Source organism: Phacochoerus africanus, chromosome 9, assembly GCF_016906955.1.
Source record: "Phacochoerus africanus isolate WHEZ1 chromosome 9, ROS_Pafr_v1, whole genome shotgun sequence".
In the NCBI taxonomy this organism is placed as follows: Eukaryota; Metazoa; Chordata; class Mammalia; order Artiodactyla; family Suidae; genus Phacochoerus; species Phacochoerus africanus.
In genome coordinates, this window is record NC_062552.1 from 113,278,311 (window position 1) to 113,293,819 (window position 15,509).

Sequence of the window (15,509 nt, forward strand, 5' to 3'; positions counted from 1 at the left end):
GAACCCAACACAGTGTGCATGAGCATGCAGGTTCTATCCCTGGCTTTGCAGTAGGTTAAGGATCTGGTGTTGCTGCAGATGTGGCTCAGATCCCACAGCTGTTGCTGTGGCTGTGGTATATGAAGGCCGGCAGTTGCACAGTGATTTCATCCCCTAGCCTGGGAACTTCCATATGCTACAGGTGTAGCCTTAAAAACAACGAAAAAAGACTCTATTAAAAAACATTGGTTAAAATAATAATTTCATTTTTAGGAAGTTAAATCTAGATTTTTAAAACTATGATTTATGGTAAGGAATTCTTATCTATGAAAACAGAAATATTGTTAACACATAAAATGATGAGTTAATTTTTTTTTTCTTTTGTCTTCTTAGGGCCGCACCCACGGCACATGGAGATTCCCAGGCTAGGGGTCAAATCAGAGCAGTAGCCGCTGGCCTATACCACAGTCACAGCAATGCTGGATCCAAGTCGCGTGTGCAACCTAAACCACAGCTCATGGCAATTCTGGATCCTTAACCTACTGAGCAAGGCCAGGGATCAAACCTGTGTCCTCATGGATGCTAGTCAGATTCATTTCCACTGAACCACGACGGGAATGCCAATAGAATCTTCTATTTTTAAGACAAAGTAATGACATTAATTTTTTCCAATTTTTCATTTTAGGTGGATGATGTCTACCCTGCTTTAAGGAAGATACATATACAGTATAGTGGTATATGGTCTATACCATATTTACAGTCATTTAATCTAAGAATATTTAAGATTATGTAAATTCAGAGTCTTTTCCAGACTTTAATGTTAGAAAACTATATATTGTTTTAAAGTTAAGAATTACATTTCCAAATAACCTAAAAGCCAAAATTCTAACGAAAATTAGCAACATTTTAAAGTTAATTACAACCAAAGTATTTTATGTCAAAAGTTGTGGGATTAGCTGAAACAGTACTTCAGGAGAAATTTAAATGCAGGTATTATCAAAATAAAGGCTACAACTTAATGAACCAGCATCTACTCTAAAAGGTTAGAAAGAGATCAGTAAAACTAAGTACATTTTAAACTAAGTATATATAGTAAAACTAAGTATATTTTAGAGCAGTATCTTTTTTTAAAAAATACTGTTTGTTGCTGTTTTATAGGAAAATGATTTGGTATATTGTTTTCATACACAGGAAATTTGCTAAATTCTTTTTAATTCCAATAAATTCTCTATAGTTTTGATTTTCTACAATTATAATGCCTGCAAATGACAGCTGTTTCTTCCCTTCTAATCAAAATATTTTATATATAAATCTATAAAAATATCTCTATATAAATACTCACACATACATATTTGGCTTCACTGTGCTGAAAAACAATTCTAGTCTATAGTTGAATATAACAGTGAAAAATACAATGTTGAAAGTGGGTATCTTTGCCTTCTTTCTGATTTCAAAGGAAAACTTTCCTTGTTGTAACATTAAATATGGTATTTCCTGATGACTTTCTATGCTCTACTAGACTGTGGGCGACATTGGGCCCACTGCCTGTTTTTGTACAATCTATAAGCTAAGAATGGTTCTGCATCTTTAAAAATTTAACTATAGTTGATTTATAATATTGTGTTAGTTTCAGGTATACAGCATAGTGATTGTTACTGTTTTTTTGCAGATTATACTCCATTATAGATTATTATAAGATGTTGAATATAATTCCCCATGCTATAGACTAAATCCTTATTGCTTATCTATTTTATGGAGAGAGGTTTGTATCTATTAATATCATACTCCTAATCTGTCCTATCCCCCTTTGGTGACTCTAAGTTTGCTTCCTATATCTATGAATATGTTTCTGTTTTGTATAATCAACTGCATTTTTTTTTACTTCACATATAAGTAATATCATATAGTATTTGTCTTTCTCTGACCTACTTCTCTAAGCATGATATTCTCTAGGTCCATTCATGTTGTTGCAAAGGCAATATTTCATTCTTTTTTATGGTCAAGTAATATTCAACTGCATGTGCATCTGTGCATGTGCATGTGTGTATCACATCTTAAGCCAGTCATCTACTTATGGGCACTTGGGTTGTTTCCATGTCTTGGCTATTGTAAATAGTGCTGCTCTGAACACTGGGGTGCATGTATCTTTTGAAATTAGTGCTTTCATCTTTTCTAGACATATATTCAGAAGTGGAATTTCTGGATCATAGGTAACTACATTTTTAGTTTAAAGAATCTCCACACTGTTATCCATAGTGGCTACAACAATTTACATTCCTACCAACAGTGTACAAGGGTTCCCTTTTCTCCACAGCTTCTCCAGCATTACTATTTGTAGACTTTGTGATGATGGCCATTCTGCCCTGTGTGAGGGGACACCTCACAGTGGTTTTGATCTGCAATTCTCTAATTAGCAATGCTGAGCATCTGTTCGTTTGCTTGTTTGTTTTTTTATAGCTGCATCCACAGCATCTGAAAGTTCCCGGGCCAGGGGGTTGAATCTGAGCCACAGCTGCGACTTATGCCACAGTAACACCAGATGTTTAACCCATTGTGCTGGGAATCAAACCCATGCCTCTGCAGAGACCTGAACAGCCAGAATCAGATTCTTAACCTACTGCGCCACAGCAGGAACTCCTGTTGAGCATCTTTTAATGTGCCTGTTGGCCATCTGTAAGTCTTTTTTGGAGAAATATCTATTTAGGTATTTTGCTCATTTTTTCATTGGGTTGATTTTTGACACTGAATTGTATGAGCTGTTTGTGCATTTTGGATATTAACCCCCCCGTCAATCACATCATTTGCAAATATTTTCTCCCAGTTCATAGGCTGTTTTTTTGTTCTATGGTTTCCTTTGCTATCCAAAAGCTTATTAAGTGGGATTTGGTGCCATTAAAAAATTTTTGCTTTTATTTCCAGTTTTAGAAGATGGATCCAAAAAAAATATTGCTGCATTTTATGTCAAAGAGTGTTCTGGGAGTTCCTGTCGTGGCGCAGTGGTTAACAATCTGACTAGGAACCATGAGGTTGCGGGTTCAGTCCTGCCCTTGCTCAGTGGGTTAACGATCTGGCGTTGCTGTGAGCTGTGGCGTAGGTTGCAGACGCGGCTCGGATCCCGTGTTGCTGTGGCTCTGGCGTAGGCCGGAGACTACAGCTCTGATTAGACCCCTAGCTTCCTCTAGGAGTTTTATGGTATCTGCTCTTACTTTATGTCTCTAATCCATTTTATTTTTGTATATGTTGTTAGAGAATGTTCTCATTTCATTCTCTTACATGTAGTTGTCCAGTTTTACTTAACACCATTTATCGAAGAGACTGTCTTTTCCCCATTGCATAGTCTTATCTCTTTTGTTGTAGATTAATTGGCCATAGGTTCATAGGTTAATTTCTGGGCTCTCTTTTCTGTTCCACTGATCTGTGTGTCTGTTTTTGTGTAAATACCATGCTCTTTTGATTACTGAAGCTTTGTAGTATAGTCTGAAGTCTGAAAGGGTTATACTTCTAGTTTTGTTCCTTTTCTCAGGATTGCTATGGGAATTTTGGGTCTTTTGTGGTTCCATATAAATTTTAGGATTATTTGTTCTAGTTCTGTGAAAGATGTCATGGGTATTTTGATGGGGACCACATAAATCTGTAGATTGTTTTAGGTAAAACAAAACAAAACAAAAAAAGGATGTTTTTAAAAAGGTTAATTCTTCCAATTCAGGAGTATAGTATATGTTTCCATTTCCTTAAATCTTCTTCAGTTTCCTTTAACAATGTCTTATAGTTATCAGTGTATAAATCTTTCACCTCCTTGGTCAGGTTTATTCCTAAGCATTAAAATGTAATTTTAAGAGAGATTGCTTTTTAATCTTCCTTTTCTGATATTTCATTGTTAGTGCAAAGAAATGCAACAGATTTCTGTGTGTTAATCTAGTATCCTGCTACCATGCTAAATTCATTTATAAGTTCTAGTAGTTTTTGTGTAGATTCGTCTTTATAGCATAGTAACATGTACATGTAATGACAAGTTTACCTCTTCTCCAATTTGAATACTTTTAATTTCTTTTTCTTGTCCAACTGCTATGGCTAAGATTTCCAATACAAGATTTCTGAATACAAGTGGTGAGAGTGAGCATCCTTATCTTGTTCCAGATTTTAGTGGGAAGGCTTCCAGCTTTTCACTGTTCAGTGTTATCTCAGCTATGAGTTTGTCACAAATGGCCTTTATTATGCTGAGATATGTTCCCTCTATTCCACTTTGGCGAGAGCTTTTGCCATTAACAGAAACTGAATTTTTTCAAATGCTCTTTTTATTTTTTTTACTATAACTGATCTACAATGTTGTGCCAATTTCTGTTCTACAGCAAAGTGACCCAGTCATACATTTATATACATTTCTTTTCTTATATTGCCTTCCATCATGGTCTACCCCAAGAAACTGGATATAGTTCACTGTGTTATACAGTAGGACATCATTGCTTATTCATTCTAAATATAATAGTTTTCATCTACTAACCCCAAATTCCCAATTTGCAAATGCTTTTTCCACATCTATTGAATTGATGACGCAGTTTTTATCTTTCCTTTTGATAATACAATGCATCACACTGATTAATTTGCATATGTTGAACCATCCTTGTGACCCTGGAATGAATCCAACTTGATCATGGTGTATGATGCTTTAAATGTATTGCTGGATTCTATTTGCTAATACTTTTGTTGAGGATTTTTGCATCTACATTCATCCAAGCAACTAGCTTGTAATTATCTTTTTCTGTAGTGTCTTTGTCTGGTTTTGGTATCAGGTGATGGTTGCCTCATAAGAGTTAATTTGCAAGTGTACTCCCTCCTCTTTAATTTTTTTGGAATAGTTTGAGAAGGATTGTTAAGGTTCTTTGTATGTTTGGTTGAATTCTCCAGTGAAGTCTCCTGATCTTAGACTTTAGTTTTCAGGGAGTTGTTTTTGTTTTTAACAGATTCTATTTCTCTTCTAGTGACTGGTCTGTTCAAATTATGTTTCTTCTTGACTCAGTTATGGCAGCTGGTACACTTCTAGAAACTTGTCCATTTCTTCTAGGTTGTCCAGTTTGCTGGCATAAACTGTTCATAGTATGCACTTAGGATTTTTTCGTATTTATGTGTTATCAGTTATTTCTTTCATTTTTTATTTTGTTTTTTTTTTGAGTCCTCTCTCTTTTCTTCTTGGTAAGCCTGGCCAGAGATTTGTCCTTTTTTTTTAGCCTTTCAAACAATACAGGTCTTGATTTTATTCTATTGATTTTTAATGTCTTTACACACTTTCCTTTCTGCGGTTGATTTCTAGTTCCATACTGCTGTAGTCAGAAAAGATATTAAAATAATTTCTATCCTAGAAAAATTCCATATGTGTTTGAAAAGAACATGTATTCTGGGTTTTTTGGATGTAGTATCCTATAGATATCAATTAAGTCCAACTGATGTATTGTGTCATTTAGGACCTCTATTGCCTTATTAGTTTTGCCTTGACCTGTCCATTGATGTCAGTGGGATGTTAAAGTCTCCTACTATTGTACTCCTGCTCAATTTCTCCCTTTATGTCTTTTAGTATTTTTTAAGTGTATTTAGGTTCTCCTATATTAGGTACATATATGTTAATGAGTGTAATATCCTCTTTTTGTATTGATCCCTTTATCACTATATAATGCCTTTGTCTTTCTTTATAGCCTTTGCTTTAAAGTTTATCTCGTCTGTTATGAGTTTTGCTATCTCCACTTTCTTGATGTTTCCATTTGCATGAGATATCTTTTTCCATCTCCTCGCTTTCAGTCTTTGTGTGTTTTTTGCCCTGATGTGAGCCTCCTGTGGGTAATATATTGCAGGTTCTTATTTTTTAAACCCAATCTGCCACTCTGGCTTTGGATCAGAGCTTTTAGTCCACTGACATTTAAAGTAATTATTGATAGGTATATATATTTGCCATTTTAATCCTTGTTTTCTAGCTGTTTTGCAGTTTTTCTTTATTTCTTCTTTTTGTTTTTCCTTTTGTGGTTTGATGATTTTCTTTTGTAGCATGCCTGAGTTCCTTTCTTTTGTGTGTGTGTCTGTGCATGTGTGTGTGTGTGTGTGTGTATATATATATTTTTTGCTTTTTAGGTCCAGACCCATGGCATATGGAAGTTCCTTGGCTAGCAGTTGAATCGGAGCTACAGCTGCCAACCTACGCCACAGCCACAGCCACATGGGATCTGAGATACATCTGCAACCTACACCACAGCTCATGGCAATGCTGGATTCCCAACTCACTGAACGAGGCCAGAGATCGAACCCGCATCCTCAAGGATACTAGTCAGATTCGTTTCTGCTAAGCCACAATGGGAACTGTGATTTTATATTTTTGATTTGTGGTTACCATGGAGTTCAAGTATGTTGACTCATAATGATATCCACCTGGTTTAAACTGATATTCATTCAAATTCAAACACACTCTAAAGATGTACATTTTTATACTCCCCTTCCCCATTTTGTGATTTTGATGTCTTATTTACATCTTCATGCTTATCCTGTTTACTATAATCCTAATTGCTTGTATAATTTTTTATGGTTTTTAATTATCTAGCTTAAGTGATCTTTACTCCTTATTATATATTTCCTCTTCCTATTGTGATATTTCCCTTTCCTATAGATTCTTGCTTATTTTTATTTAGATTAGATCCTTCAATATTTCTTTTAGTATTGCTAAAATCTTCTGCTTTCACTTGTCTAAGAAATTTTTTTATATCTCCTACTATAAATGATAATCTTGCTGGGCAGAATATCCTAAGTTGCAGACTATTTCCTTTCAGGACTTTGAATATATCATGCCATTCCATTTTGGCCTACAAAATTTCTATAGAGACTTTTTTTGTGGCCTTTGGAACCCTCTTTTTATGTTTAATTTTTGCCAGTTTAATTATGCTATGTGTCCTCATGTGTGCCTGTCTGAGTTCATCTTGTTTGGGATCGTCTGTGCTTCCTGTACCTGTATATGTTTCCTTCTTTAGGTTTGGGAAATTTTCAGCTATAGTTTCTTTAAATACATTTCCAATCTTCTCTCTTCTCCTTCTGGAATTCCTATTATGTAGGTTGGCAAGCTTATACCATTCCAGTTCTTCTCAGTTCTACTGCAAGGGTGTGGTGTGGAGAAGAATAGGGGTCAGGATATTATGGCTATAGGAATTGAGAAGGCTGCCCTGCTGCCAGAGATGTGGGCTGCAGTTTTCTCCAAGGACTTATCTTCCCCAGATCTAGCACTAATATGCAGTGTAGAGTGGGTGGAGACAGGGCACTCTCATTGAGAGATGAACCTCTACATGTTCCTGTGTGTACTAATAGCGGTCACTGCTACTCCATCTCAACTACATCCCAAGCCTTGCGGTCTGTCTCTGTGTCTTTTTCCAGGGCCTGGTTGGCCGAGATCTTGCACCAGGCTGTGGTGTGGAGTGATCAGGACTAAGGTATTTGCTCCATTCGGATTGGGGAGTGTGGCGAGGTGGCAGCTACCAGTGCAAGGCTCTCTCCACCCTTATTTTTGTGCACATTCCTCGCAAGTAGAGCCTAGGTTTCTTCATCACATCTGGGATGCCAGACTGTGATTCAACCTGCTCGCTCTCCAGGATGAGGATCTTCCTGTGGAGACCTTCTCCTCCCTTTGGATCCCTTGCAAGGGCACAGATCCTGACCCAATACCCCTTTTTCCATCATACCTAGCAACATGAACATCTTTCTTGAAGCTCTGGTTGCACAGGAATTGTCAGTTTCCAATTAGTTTTCCAAGAGAATTGTTCTATACAGAGATGTATTTTTGACATGTTTATGGGGGTAAGGGAGCTCCATGTCTTTCTATTCCACTGTCTTGATCCCCTTCCTTGTTTTCACATTTTTTTAATGGTTGAAAAAATTTTTTCAAAGAATGACATTTTGAGACATGAGAAAATTATATGAAATTCAAATTTCAGGAGTTCCCATTGTGGCCCAGTGGGTTAAGAACATGTCTCTCTGAGGATGTGGGTTTGATCCCTGGTCTTTCTCAGTGGGTTAAGGTATTCAGTGTTGCCACAAGCTGCTGTGTAGGCTGCAAATGTGTTTTAGATCCAGTGTTACCATGGCTGTGGCATAGCCCCAGCTGCAGCTCCGATTCAACCTCTGGCTCAGGAACTTTCATATGCTGCAGGTGCAGCTGTAAAAAGAAAAAGGAAGAAAAAAATTTCAAATTTCAATGTCCACAAATCAAGTTGTATGGGAACACAACCACACTGGTTTGTTTTCATATTTTCTATAGCTTCTTTCACACTACAGAAGTAGAGCTAAATCTTAAAAAACAGACAGTGGATGGTATGTGACATGTATCACTTTGCACAGCTCCTCTGGTATACTATAAACTGAAGTGACACAATCATAGCCTGACGGAATTTCAAGTTCTATATGTATTATCATATAATGGCATTTCATTATTCTTTATTTCTAGTATATTCCCATCATATCAAAAACAAGGAAAATAAGGAGAAAAGTAAACTTCAAATGCTGAGTTTTTAATTTACACTGCTATTGAACTGGATAGTAAAGCATTATGTTTATTATGCAATGACACTACAGCTGTACTAAAATAATACAAATATACATTAATATTGCTAGACTAAGCACTCATCACAATATCTTCAACTTACAGAAAAGCAACAGTCAGAAAAATTAGGAAATTTAAAAAACCTCATTGCAACAGAATTTCTTTGCAGAAGAATGAGATTTTACTTATAAAATTAAGTTTCTGAGTGGCTCATTTCTTAGACAAGCAAAGAAAGCTGTTTACTAGTAATGGATTAGCTAAATCATTTTAGATTGCAGTAGCTGAAGAAATGTGTCCCAGAAAAAATAAATTCATTTAAGAACTATTAGCTTTTGGCAAGAACACTTGCTTAAAGAGTTGAGGGTTTTGGGAACAACACAAACAATTAATTAAAAATGAAGGAAGTAATTTTGAGTGATTTTCCTTGAGTCTTTATAACTCAGCAGATGTTACCAGTACTACTTAGTTGTTTATTTGAGGAGTCAAAGCCAAGTTTGAAATGATAAAGAATTAGCTTTAATGAATAGTTTGCGTGTAACTATTAGAATTTAGAATTAGCAGGTTAGAATATTTTCAAAATATTCTAATATTAGTGAGGAAGCAGGAATCAAAACAACATAAAGTAGAATCACACTGGGGTAAAAAATATGTATGGAGAAAAAGTTTTAGACAGATTTACAAAGCCTGTAATAATGTAAGCTGTTTAAAGTCTGTGATTATTATGTATTATTCTTTAGTAAGTATTTCGCAACAAAAGAAAAAGAAAAAAGAAACAACTCAAATCATGTGTTTTAAGGGCCAATAATGTAGATGGAGTTCCTGCTGTGGCTCAGTGGGTTAAGAACCTTACTAGTATTCATGAGGATGTGGGTTCAATCCCTGGCCTTGCTCAGTGGGTTAAGGATCCAGTGCTGCCATAAGCTGTGGCATAGGTCACAGATGCAGCTCAGATCTGATGTTGCCATGGTTGTGGTGTAGGCTGGCAGCTATAGCTCTGATTTGACCTCCAGGCTGGGAACTTTCATATGTTACAGGTATGGCCACAAAAATATTAAAAAATAAAAAAACAACCAACAGTGCTAATGGTAAACTTCATTTTCTCTAGAGGATTTAACCACTGTCTGTTCTGAATTTTTTGTCAGGAATAGAAGCTAAAAATCCTCACTTGCCCTACTACACAGTAGGTTAACAGCTTAGCAGTAGTAAAGTTTTATTATGATATTTTGATCTTAGAGCCAAGACTGAAATTTTTCTAAACTAGCACTACTGTCAACTACCATTATTAAACACTGAACGGCTTTAGCAATTAGCTTCTGTTGCAGATTTGATACTGTTTCTTAATGAATTTAACCCAAAATTATAAGGCAAAACCAGAACTTACCTGAAACTTTGTTTTATTTATTTATTTATTTGCCTGCCTTTTTAGGGTCACACCTGTGGCACATGTAAGTTCCCAGGCTAGGGACTGAATCAGAACTGTAGTTGCCGGCCTATGCCACAGCCACAGCAACATGGGATCCGAGCCACGTCTGCGACCTACACCACAGCTCACAGTAATGCTGGATTCTTAACCCACTGAGTGAGGGCAGGGACAGAACCTGCATCCCCATAGATTCTTGTTGGTTTTGTTACTGCTGAGCCATGACGGTAACTCCACTTATGCTGTTTTTAAGAGAAATGAAACAACAAGCCCGAAATGGAGTCACTTTTGCTAAGGCCCACATCAACAAACCAAAACTTAATACCTAACCTAACTGCACTTCAGTTTCTCCCAGGAGTGGAATTTTAAACCCATCAGTCTGGAATTTCCTAATTAACACTTAAGAGGTAATCTGCATGACAGTCCCTCTTACTCTTCCCTCAAAGGAAGGTAACCTTGCCTGAAATAATCCTTTCTTTTGTTTTCAATTTTCTTGTCCCACTCCCTTTTTGCCCTTATTATTATTCATTTATTTATTTTTGGCTGCACCCATGGTATGTGGAAGTTCCTGAGCCAGACAACACCAGATCCTTAACCTGCTGTGCCACAACCGAACTCCAGCCCTTCCTGCCTTTAAAAACCTTCCATTTTGTACAATTCCTCAGAGAACTTTTTTACTTGTTAGATGGGATACTGCCTGATTCATGAATCACTTAATAAAGCCAATGAGATCTTCAAATTTAGTTGAATTTTGTTTTTTTTACGACACTGCAGTTGAGTTCCCTAGCAGGTTAAGCATCCAGAATTGTCGCTGCTGTGGTTTAAGTGGCTGCTGTGTGGAAGGTTTGATCCCTGGCCCTGGAACTTCCACATGCTATGGCTGTGGCCGAAAAGAAATAAAACCAACCCCAACACTGTGGTAAAGTCTTTGGGACAATTATGATACTGTTTGAATAACAATATAAAGCTGCTCTATATACTTTCTGCAACATCAAGCTGCTCTATATACTTTCTGTGCTATCAAAATTTGATATAAGGGAGTTCCCGTCGTGGCGCAGTGGTTAACGAATCCGACTAGGAACCATGAGGTTGCGGGTTCGGTCCCTGCCCTTGCTCAGTGGGTTAATGATCTGGCGTTGCCATGAGCTGTGGTGTAGGTTGCAGACGTGGCTCAGATCCTGCGTTGCTGTGGCTCTGGCGTAGTCCGGTGGCTACAGCTCTGATTAAACCCCTAGCCTGGGAACCTCCATATGCCACAGGAGCGGCCCAAGAAATAGCAAAAAGAAAAAAAAAATTATTAAAAAAAAAAAAGAAATAGGAAGCAAGATCTCCATTCCCACATGAATTTGCAAGAAACATTTTTTTTAGAGCCAAATCTATACTTAAAGAAGGGGGTGTTGGACTACTCTCCTTGGGCAGGTTCTGAGTCTTGACTTCTGCCCCTATGCCCCAGTAGAAAGCCAAAAACAGAGCCAAGTTTAGTCAATAGAAGAAAAATGCCTTTGGGGCAAAAGTGATTTTGGCCCACTAGCACTCCTAAATTCACATTTTCTTTCAAGATTTGGCTGATAGTTTCTTACTATCTTGACTGTTCTTTGAATATTTTTAAGGTGATTTACATTTTAACCAGCAGTTTTAGTTGTTTTCAATAGAAGAGTTTATTTCCAAATAACTTGCCCACCAATGATAGAAACAGAAGTCTGAGCAATTTTAAGTAGAGAGGGTAAGGCTTCCCTAGAGAAAGAGAAGCAGGCATGACTTTACTTGACAGAAGAGAAGCCATGTTGACCTAAGCCACTTTGTGATCTAAGCCTGGCCACAATGCTTGTCCTGGTGTAGGTCTCAGTAATTAACGATCTTAAGGAGAACAAAAGAATGCAGAAACAAATGACTGTTATCAAGAGAAGTAAACACAGCAAAGGTAAGAATCTCTGTAAAGACTCCGGTTCTGTTTCAATGGTAAAAGATTAGCCAGAAGCCCTCAACCCCAGATCCACAGGAACCTAAGGGATGATGATGTTGACCCTTTCTGACCTTCATGACGTCAACCAGTTAAAGCCTGGACTCTGAGGACCTTTTTTTTTTTTTTTCTTTTTGCCTTTTTCTAGGGCTGCTCCCACGGCATATGGAGGTTTCCAGACTAGGGGTCTAATCGGAGCTGTAGCCTCCGGCCTACCCAAAGCCACAGCAACATGGGATCCGAGCCCCATCTGTGACCTACACCACAGCTCATGGCAATGCTGGATCCTTAATCCACTGATCAAGGCCAGGGACCGAACCCAAAACCTCATGGTTCCTAGTCGGATTCGTTAACCACTGAGCCACTACAGGAACTCCTGTTCTAATTTTATGCTGAATTTTCTTCTGCCCAAGCACCTTCATGAATATGTATGTAGCCTTAGCTTAAAACTTCTCCACTTTTGCTGTTTGGGGAGTCACTGGTTTGGGAAAGACTGCCCAGTGCTCTCCTTACTGCTGTAATAAATCCTTCCTTCTCCTGACCTTTGGTTTGTGTCTTTTTTTTTTTTTTTTGGCCTTTTGGGGCTGCACCTGAAGCATATGGAGGTTCCTGAGCTAGGGGTCGAATTAGAGCTGTAGCTGCCAGCCTACACCACAGCCACAGCAAGGCAAGATCCTGCGTCCTCATGGATCCTAGTCAGTTTCTGCTGAGCCATGAAGGGAACTCCTGGCTGGTGTCTTTTGAGTCAACACTCATCAAGAGGTAAACCCAGTTTTCAAGTAACATAATTACTTTTTAAAGGACTAGCTGCCATTTTTTCAACAGTTATGCAGAGCTAGTAATAGTTGTCTTCCTAAAATGGAGGAAACTGAAACAGTTTCTAGCAAAGCACATGAGTAAAGTATAGTCCCACAGCAAGTTTCCATGTGGACACAGAGCTATAGCATCTCTCCAAAAAATGAGTAACACAAGGGTAGTAAATGGCATGACTGATTAACATACCATTTGAAAAGTCAGTATTATCTGGAAAGAATTAGGTTGCATCCCCATTTAACTTATACTAAACTTTACACAGATTAGGAGTTAAACATAAAAAATAAACCCACTGGGTTTGGGATGGAAATGCTATAAAATTGGGTTGTGATGATTGCTGTACAACTATAAATATAATAAAATTCATTGAGTAATTAAAAAAAAATAAACCCACTAATGCTCTAGAAGAATATATTGGAAAACTTTTTAACTTTGGGGAGGGTTTCTCCATGATAGAAAATGTATAGGTCATAAAATAAAATGTTGATAAATTCAGCTGCATAAACAAAATGACAAAAAAAAAAAAATTTCACGGCCAAAACTCTAAGCAAAGCAAAAAACCAAGTAACAAATTTGGTAAAAATTATTTGCAACTTACATCACAAAGGTTAATATCCTTAACATACAAACAACTGCTAAAAATAAAGAAGAAAGAGATCTACAACCCTATAGGAAAAAAAGAGCAGGAAATGTAAATAGATCATAGAAAGGATTCTAGGGAATCTTTTTTCTTTTTAGGGCCACACCCACGGTATATGGAAGTTTCCAAGCTAGGCGTCAAATCAGAGCTGGAGCTGCCAGCCTACACCTCGGCCACAGCAAAGCTGTATCCTTAATCTACGGAACAAGGCCAGGGATCAAATCCGCAACCTCATAGATACTAGTAGGGTTTGTTACCACTGAGCCACAATGGGAACTCCTAGGGAACTTTTTTTTTTTTTTGTCTTTTTGCCTTTTCTAGGGCCGCTTCCCGCGGCATATGGAGGTTCCCAGGCTAGGGGTCTAATTGGAGCTGTAGCCACTGGCTTACATCACAGCTCACAGCAACGCCAGATCCTTAACCCACTGAGCAAGGCCAGGGATCGAACCCGCAACCTCATGGTTCCTAGTCGGATTCCTTAACCACTGCGCCACAATGGGAACTCCCCTAGGGAACTTTTAAAATCAGTAAATGTAAAAAAATTAATCACTTTTCTGCTTTTCCTATGCAAATTATACCCAGTATAACCAAACAGTGAATGAGGAGAAATTCTCTTTATAGAAATATGGTGGCTAACAAATGAATAATGAATGATAAAGTTAGAATACCACTACCTGAAATTCTTAATAAGATAATGGATCTAGGTTACGTGTTCTCAACAAGGGTGATATTATTCCAAAGAGGCTAAAAATTAGTTCTTATGGGTAAAAATCATACAGTACACGAGTTTGTGGCTCTTTAAAGACCACAGCACAAAACCAGATATATCTACCGCGTTTTTGCAGTATTCAAATTTCATAGGGAAGGAGTGCGATTGGGGGAAAAAAGGTCTAAAAAGTCTCATTAGGAAAGCAACAGTTTTAAAAAAGGTTGAGGAACACTGAACTGGATAACAAATATCAGTGGCTACTAACATGATAAAAAAGAGACTAAATATTATATACCATCAAATTAGAGACACACATTACCACTTAGGAAATATTCTTGGTGAAAACTTGTAACTTCATCTCATCAAACTTTAAATGCAACTATCAGTTTATAGGATACAGGAGAGTGAGAACATGTTAAAATAACTAAGTATTCAATTCGCCTAATCCAGAACGTGTGGAGCTCTGGCAGGAAAATACTTAGTTTCTTCAACAAATAAACTACAAGTGGAAAAATTTAAGGGGAAGCAGGGAAGCTATGGAATAAAAGAAATTTAAAGGACATATCAACAATTGCAATAAATGGACTTTATCAGAAGGCTAATTCTAAGAAGACAAAGGAATACTGGGTGATAACAGTATTGTGGTGTTTATAGTTATCTTTTAAAGATACAAATGCAAATATTTACTGATGAAATGGGTAAAAAAGACAACATCAAAGTGGAAAAAAATAACTCATATCATCAAGCAATGGTTCCCAAACTTTAGTGTTATCATAGCTACTTGGAAGGTTTGTTAAACCACAGATTGGTGAATTTCTGACATGAGGCCCTGTATAAGGCATGATAATCTGCATTTCTTACAAGTTCCCTTGTAATACTGATGCTGCTGATCCAGAAACCACACTTTAAAAACCACTGTCGAAGACAAAAGGCTAATTGCTTTCATATATAGACAGGTACTTGATCCTATTTGAAAATAATCAGAAAAAGACCAATGAACTAGTAGAAAATAGGCAAAGAGCTTGAACAGACAGGTCATAGAAAAGGAAATACAAATGTCCCCTAGACATATGAAAACATTCTCAGGACCCCTCAGTATGAGAGGAAAGCATGTCTTCAAAACATAACAAGATATCATGACCTTTTGGGGTAATAATTAGTGCTAGAATGTGAGAAAACGGGTACTGTCACGCATTGCTGATAGGTGTGTAAATTGTTATTGCCTCTGTGAGGTGCTATCTATCAAAATTTAAAATGCATATATCTTTTGAACACTGCTAAGAATTTACCATGGAAATATTCATGTTTACACATGTACAAAATGGCAAAGGTATAAAGATATTCATTGCAAGCATTGTATTTAAAAGCACAAAACTGGAAGAACCTAAACTCCCATCAATGATGGATTAATTGAATAAATTACAG

The 15,509-nt window shown here is 37.2% G+C and overlaps 1 protein-coding gene across 1 annotated transcript in view; it reads right to left on the minus strand.

Moving 5' to 3' along the window:
• Positions 1–15,509, minus strand: part of EML5 (EMAP like 5) — a 197,929-nt gene that overhangs the window by 124,077 nt on the left and 58,343 nt on the right. The window lies entirely within an intron of this gene.